General features: G+C 50.9%; 1 long non-coding RNA gene across 2 annotated transcripts; it reads right to left on the bottom strand.

The window, feature by feature from the left end:
- Positions 1 to 292: 292 nt before the first annotated feature.
- Positions 293 to 6,482, bottom strand: LOC120617266 (uncharacterized). 2 transcript variants are annotated; one of them, XR_005656847.1, is made up of 3 exons: positions 6,421 to 6,482; positions 3,397 to 3,548; positions 293 to 696 (listed from the first exon to the last, which is right to left on the bottom strand). It is a non-coding gene; the product is annotated as an uncharacterized LOC120617266 (long non-coding RNA). The 2 variants fall into 2 exon arrangements; XR_005656846.1 differs by having other exon boundaries at positions 5,911 to 6,471.
- Positions 6,483 to 7,923: the final 1,441 nt, after the last annotated feature.

The raw sequence follows: 7,923 nt of genomic DNA, 5'->3' as shown, positions 1-7,923 counted from the left end.
ATACCTGGCATTCGAAGGACTTTTTGTTTCTGGGTAGAATAATGGAAAGAGTCGTTACTACTCAGAAACAAAAGAAAAACTTTATGTTTTTTCCAGGGTCAATGTAGGAGGCTCTGAGCCAACCCCAGTCCCATCTCCACCCAAGTCAATACTGATCCTCAGATCAAATGTGACCAAGGCCCAGAGAGCTTTTAGGGTTCAGGCGTTTAAATGTGACAGCAGCGATTTCCATTTACTCTTTAAATCTTTATCTATAACATGTTTCTGACATTTTGTGAAATGAGAAACCTAATTTTTCAACTTCATTGAAATTTAATTGAAGTATACTGAATCACATATATGTACAATACAGTTTGATCAGTTTTGAAATATGCATACAACTGTGAAGCCATCATGACAGCCAAGATAACAAACACTTCTATCACCCCCAAATGTTTCCTCGTGCCCCCCAACTCCACCCCCAGGCAACCATTAAATCACTAACTTGCTTTCTGTCACTCTAGAAGAGTTTGCATTTTCTAGGATTTTATATACATGTAATGATAACTGATCGCTTTTTTGATTCCGACTTCTTCCACTCGGCATACTACTTTTGAGATCCATCCACATCACTGCAAGAATCCATAGTTCATTCCTTCGTAGGGCTGAGTAGTATTCCATTGCATGGATAGTCCACAATTCATTTTATCCATTCCACTGGGAAAAGCAATTTTTAAAAAAGGAAAATTAATTGTCCTAATCCCCCTGAAAATCTAATAACAAGGAAGAGGCGGGAAAAGGGGGAAATGATAACGAAGCACACTTCTTCGAGCCTGTTCCCACCTCAGGATCTTTGCACGTGCCCTTCCTTGGCCAGGTATGCTCATGTCCCTAACTCTTGGCATAGCTGACACCTTCTCATTCACATCTCAGACATTACTTCCTCGGAGGCCTTCCCTGGTCCCCCTAACATTCCACTCTGTGCTCCCACCCAAGTCATTCTCCATCAGTTCGCATAATTTCATCTTCTCTAAAGCACTTACCATTCTCTGAATTTAGTGAAACTTTTTTTTTTTTGGTATCTATATCCTTTTCATGAGAAGAACAAGGATCTTATCTGTCTTATTCACCATGATATCTTTCATGCCTAAAATATGAACTGGCACATAGTAGGTGCTCAATAAATGTCAGTTAATGAATTTACCTGTGAATGAATGAATGAGAAGGTGAGGGGGTCACTATAGATCGGATTGTATTTTTTAAAGTTATAAAACGTTTGGTTTGGAAAAATCTCAGCACTCCCCGATATAGTAAACGCGTTTGGGAGGCCACCCACCAATGCTGAGGACTACTCATAGATCAATCCAGAAGCCAGGAGGAGAACGGACGGAGCAGCCAAGACATGCAAAACGATTTAATGCGATGGTGAGAAAACCAGCCTGGACTCTCCCCAAGGCCCTGGCTGACTCCTACGCTCCTACAAATCATCCGAAATGCTAAATCACGTTTAAACCCCTCTGACTGTGACCACGGGGAATTATGAAGGACACTCGTGCATAATTTACATACTGCCAAGCTCCTGAGAGCCTCTAAATAAAGCCCCTGGAGGCCCCTGTGCACTATTTTTGAGGAGAAGGACATCAAGTGACAGATTAAATCGAGTCCACGCCCTCACTACCAGGGAGAAACAAGACCTCTCCCTCCACTTGCTGACACCTGCGAACATCTTCAGCTGCATCTGCTGTCAGAGGCTCCCCGTGGAAGCCGTGACGTTGGAAGCGGTGCACATGGGCTCTCGTCTCTCCCCTTCGACCCAGCTCCACTGCTAAGAGGTGTTTTTGCTCAGACTTTCATTCTTTTTCCAGATTCTCACCATAAAAAGTGTTTTAATCTCAAACCACGGGATGGGGGGAGGGGCTATTCACAAGAGCACTTTGCCTTCCGCCAATAAACGTTAAATTACATTTGGTAGTAATATGGATATAATACTAATTGTGAGTTGGTCCATGCAGCAGCCATTAGCGGGTCTGAACCCAGAAAAGAATCACACATACCTGGGAGGGTAGGACAGGTCGATAGGAGGGTTTTCTAGCTCAAACATTAGATTTGGTGACAGAATGCTCTATTGTAATGACCATGATTAATTTGGGGAACCTGACAAAAATGGAAACGAAAAAGCCAGAAAAGTGAGGCCTAAGTAAACCCTGCAAGTCACTTATACCTTTCGAGGGGCCCCAAGAAAAACAGCACTTGTTTTATTGTTTTGTTTTGTTTTCTGTACAACTCAAAGGAGTCTACATAATCAGAACAAACAGATAAACAAATCGATACATGAGCCAAATAAACGACCAGGTGAATACAGGCCGGTACCTGAGCAATAGCCATTTACACATCCCCCAGCACTCATGAACCTTCCAGAAACACGAAGACGGTCTATCCAGGGCCCAAACGACCCACACGCACGATTGGGCTTGGGCTCCTGCATGACTTGCTCTAGTTCCAGTTTTCTTTCTTAGTTGGGACTTCCTGTTAGGATGTTGGTGATGCCCTGAGATCAAGCACCGCTTTTTCCCTTGCTCCTATGCCGTTCCACTCATCCCCGACACTGAGCCAGGCAATAACTCACTCCCAAGAAACTATCTGATTCATTGCCTGCCACAAGGAAAGTACGATAGGGCTTTTTGTAACTCCCATGCCTAGCCCATTACTCTGTAGAGTGAATGAGTAAATGGACGGACGGACGGATGGACGGACGGATGGATGGATTCATGGGTGGATGGATGGATGATGGACAGATGATGGATGGATGATGGATGGATGGATAGATGATGGATGGATGATGGATGGATAATGATATTTCAAGTATAGTTTGAGCTTCGCAACAACCCTCTGAACAATAATAGTTAACACTTGTATTGTGCAAATTATACACCAGCTACTACTCTAAATTCTTCGTACACATCAACTCTTTTAACCCTGAAGAGCGCTATGAAATAAGGACTATTATAACCTCCATTTACCAGATGAAGAAACTCTTGGAGACATCTGGAGGTCACGCGGCTAGGAGGAGGGAGAGCGAGCACTATGCCGCCTCTCCACGAGCTCCACTTTATGGAGCAGGAAACAGAGGGTAGTGATATGAATTTGACCAAGGCTACCCCCCCCATATGGGTGCACGGCTAGGACAGTGTTCCCAGGACACTGTTAAATGACAGAGCCAAGATGTGAACGCCAACAGCCTGATTCCAATGCCCACGTAGGAGATGTGGAATTGAGCTGGTCCGTGGTAAATATCTGAGATCAGTAAAAGACAGATTGTCGAGGGGGGCTGAGAGAAGAGGCTGGTTTTCTCCATACTATTCTCCCGAACTAGAGGTTCCGTGGGGTCCAGGATAGACAGAGAAAATAAAAACAAACCTGGAAAACATGGGCTCCACCTCGACTCTCCTGAAACCATCATGTTTTGGTTGGAAGAGAGATTTGCTGGCATCTTTCCACCTTCAGTCTCTGGGCAAAGGCCGCAGCGAATCTCGAGCCAAGTTCTGTGCGAAAGTTACATCCATTCCAGCCTGAGTGAAGTTCAGAACAAGGCTTCTCAGGATTTTACTACAAAATATGTCAAAGAGTCTTTGGTGGAGGCTGGAGGGCAGGACGAAGGAATGGAGCTGGGACAGAATGAGAATTATGAACGGGAAGAGGAAGAAAAAGTTGGAGCTAGTTCCTGACATTAGCGTGGTTTTGGGATTGTGACTTAGAGAATCGCTTCTGTTTGGAGAAGGCATAAGGAAGCAGAGAGTCACAGATGTGGAACTAGGACATGCGAGGTTCTTACAGTTAAAAGTCCACACGAAACTGGATATTACGTTCAAGAGAGCAGTGGTGTCACCGTGGCAGAGAAAGAAATTATAGTGCGATAATTAAGAAAACTGTTGCGCTGGAGAAGAAATAAGGAGGGAAAGAGACGGGGGGAAGGGGAGCTAGCCCCTTACCCCTAGCCCCTTACCTCCTTTCTTCTTCATCACACATGTGGAGCCGAAAGGGTTTGAATGGCACAAGATTGATGAATTAAAGTTTATCTTGGGGAGGAGTTGAAGCTATAGTTCTCTGACTCAAACTGTAGCCCCAAGAAGGAACATCTTTCCCTCACAGCAAGCACTTTCTCAGTAGAGGGAAACCTAAAATAGTCCCTATGAAAATCATAGCTCAGCTGAGACTTGTGGGATTTGTAAATTACCACCAATGGGCGTGACAGGCCTTGCTCACAGGCGGAGAGGCAGACAGGAGCCTAGACCCCAAGATGGTTTTGAAACCAGACCTGGACGTTTTGAATTCTACCGAACAGAAACCAAAAGGTGCTTTCCTCCAGGAACGTGGACCGAGGAGAAGTCATCCGCACGCAAGGTCTCACTGCACACCAGCCTTTTTATAAAACCAAGACGCACATCTCTGAAATTTTTTTTATGTTCTTTAAAAAGAGATGTTTTGTAAGAGAAAGTGGCAGAGTATAATTTTCTTAAAGTTTGTTGCAAGCAATTTGTAAGAAATCTAGGTAAATTAGTTTATCTAGACGTCCCATGGGGAGGTCATCTGAGGGGATCTAGTTCATGAATGAAAATGAGTTTCCTAGCAGACCCTCCAGGCACACCCCCAAAAGCACACAGCAGTACAGGGCTTCACAGATCTCACGCTTCTTCTCAACAGATGACACCCACGAACTAATCACTGTTCACTGGATCCCAAAGTCCTACTTCTTGAGCTTGAAAATGGGAATCCGTGAGCCCGCTGGGGTTTCTGGACATCCCACTTATTACTGGGTTCCAGAAATGAGCGGCACTGTACTGCGTGGAGATAATTTCCTCTCTCTCTCTCTCTCTCTCTCTCTCTCTCTCTCTCTCTCTCTCTCTCTCTCTCTCTCTCTCTCAAAACCCGCAAAGGGGGTTTTAACCAAAAAGAAGCAAAGGGTTTTTTGTCGTAAATTCAATTAGTCTTTTCCACTTTCGCTACCTTGGGACACTTCCTTTTGGAGGATTTTACATCCAGACACCCCTTAGCGAGGCTCTGCTGCGTGCGGGGCGCAGTGAATTTAAGTGTAAGACGCTCGGTGGACGGAAAGTAAAAATCGCAGGCGCTAGCACTTGCGGCCGCCGGCGAAGTCAGGCTCTAAATGCCGGCGGTGGGGATGGCCCCGCAAGAGACGACAGACGCAGTTTGCTGCGCGGGCAGGCGGTGTGGGACCCTCGGCCGGGATGCGGGCAGCTGATCACCAGGCCCGCCCTCCGCTCGCCACCGCTGCGTTTGCCGCCGGAGCCGGCGCCTGGGCGCCTCGTCCCAGCGCTGTACCAGGCGCCGGGCTGGAGATAGCCCTCGGCTGTGAGCGGCGGAGTCCCCACGAAAGGGCGCCTTTGCGCCGCCGGGACCTGGCCGCTGGAGAGGGAGTGCGCCGAGGGCGCACAGCGTAGACTCCGCCGGGGCCGGCGGTACCCGCCGAGCCTGCGCCCCCAGGCCTCGGGTTCCACGCCTCTGCAGTGGCCGAGGAGAGGTTAGGATTTGGGCGACAGCAGTTGAGTTAAAGAAGGAGTTTCTGAAACTCCCAGGAAAGCGAAGTCCCGGGGCTTGGAACAAGGACCGAGCCCAGAGGTGGGCTTGCCCGTCTTGGTCTCCGCTTTCTGTCATTTTTCCGAGCCTCCCCCCACCCCATCCTCCCACCACTCTATCCCCAATCCTAGGAGAGAGCGCTAAGGACGAGGTACTTGCACCTCAACGCTTCCTCCTTCTCCTTCCCCCCCCAACGAACAAAGAAAAATACAAATAAACCCCGTGGTTAATGCGAGTGCAACCAGGTGCCCCCGTCCCAACACACGCACCGCCGCCGCCGCCACCACCCACTCTGTCCCTCCCACCTCCGCGGAGGGCGGGGGGCCCGCTGGGAACCTGATCTCCCGGCTCCGGCCGAACGTTTCCCCATCAATAACGTCGATACCATCGTCGTGCCTGCACCCCTGCCCCCGGGGCGCCGGGGCCGCCTTCTCGCTGCTTTTTACTTGGCATAAGAAAACGAAACCTCCTCTACTGCCCTCCTAGCTTCTGCCGGGGGCCAGCGGGGGCCTGGGGCTGGGGGCTGAGGAAGCTGGGGCGAGGAGGGCGCGGGCAGAGCGCATGGGGGCGTCTTTCAGGTCTTGGGTGCCCAACCCGCGCCCGAGGAAAGAGAAGGAGGGTCCGGGGCCCAGGCCAGGCCTCATTCCAGGCTCCATCCCAGATCCCGGGGTCAGGCTGGGCCAGAATAAGATGTTTTTGCGGGTGGAAGAACCAGGCCTCCGAACGGGGAGGCTCGACACCCTCCTCCCTGCCCAGGATCGGGCATGAAGCCGAGAGGCTCGGAACCCCTTTCGCTGGGAACTCAGCTGTGCCTGGGGACACAGCCCTTCCGCCCCGCCAACCTACCACGGACGCTCTAGGTCTTGGGGAACCCGAGGGACGGGTGGGGAGAAACGCAGGCACCGAGCCCTTAAAATGTGAGTTTGTACCACTCGCCAGGTGCCTCCCCCGGATGCGGTTCTTGTCGGCCCACGAGGTCACGACCCTGGCGCAGCCGCGGCTTCTCTTTCGGGCCACCCCCATTCTCTAGCGTGGATCGGCCCCATAGTGTCAGGCCCTCTGGTGGAAATGGCAAGTCCGAGCCCCGTCCCCCCGATTTCCCCAGCAGCTGCCCCACCGAAGGCTGGCACCGCGCGACCCCCCGGAGAGCGCGCTGGTCTGGTGAGTGAGCGAGGCGTGGCAGGGGCTCCAGAGGCTGCACCTCACTCGCACTCGCCACCTTCTTTCGACCCGCACGAAAGTAAAAGCCAACCCCTACTCTGTCTCCGTTTTTGTTTTTGTTTTTGTTTTTGTTTATTAATTTAGTTATTTCTTTGCCTCGCTGCACGCGAAGCCTAACCCTCGCCCTGACTTTGCGGCGCCGCGTTAGCGACCCTTGGGCCCGAGACAATGGCCCGTAATTGATGTATTGCCATCAACAATAAAGACCAATTCTCCTTTCCCCGCCATTCCGACCATCCCCCTCCTCCCATCCCCCCCTCCTCCACCTCCCCTCTCCCCTCTCTGGGCCACAGAGGGAAAGAAAACAAACAAGAAATTAGCTGGGGATGCGGCGCACGGAGCGCAACGCCCGCCTGTACGCCGTCGAGGACGCGAAAGAACGAAAGAAGTTATTAAAGTTGGGATCCTCTCAATTAGTTAGTCTCTGCTCGCCCATTTTTAGTTAACTATCCAGAAGCTGCTTTTGCGTGTGCATTTGTTTGGCTGTTTGTTTTAGTGTTTAGGGGGAGGGAAAGCTCCCCACCCCCCCCACCCCCGCCTTAAGCTTAATCACACGCGGAGCAAGTAACGAACACATGCGAAGCTGTTCCCGGGAGCTTCCCGCAGCGCAAGTGGCGCGTCGCGGGAGGAAGGGTTTGCGGGATCGCCGGCTCGGCTGGTTTCCCGGCCGCACGCGGTGCCCCGAGGCCCCGACCATCAAGACACCAAGATTGGTAGAGATCGACCTGGGCGGCTCCGAACGCGGGCTTATTCAGAGAAACGAGGGTGCAAGTGCCTAAGGACGCGTTCGTGGACCTGTGGGAGTGCGGACGGGTGTGTCCGCGAGGACCAGTTTGCGGGGTGAGGTGGGTGCGGGATTTCCACGGCCTCTTGCACACTTCCCCGGAGGTCTGGGGGGGAGCGCGCGGCCCGCACCCCAGGAGCACGCAGATCCATCTTTGCTGAGGGATCTCTTTAAATATTCAGTGAGAAATAATGGCATTTGAAGCACCACCTAAGGAAACATTATTATCTTCATTCTTCAACATCAGCCCCACTGATAGCTTCGTTTGTCTTTTTATCAAAATCTACTGTAACCAACAGGACCTGGGGAGAAAGGCAAGGCGAGGTGGAGGGTGTGTGTGCGTG

The sequence above is a fragment of the Pteropus medius genome, unplaced genomic scaffold (genome assembly GCF_902729225.1).
Source record: "Pteropus medius unplaced genomic scaffold, Ma_sr-lr_union100, whole genome shotgun sequence".
Classification (NCBI taxonomy): domain Eukaryota; kingdom Metazoa; phylum Chordata; class Mammalia; order Chiroptera; family Pteropodidae; genus Pteropus; species Pteropus medius.
Note: the sequence above shows the minus strand (reverse complement) of the source record. Positions and strands in the feature narration are given on the sequence as shown.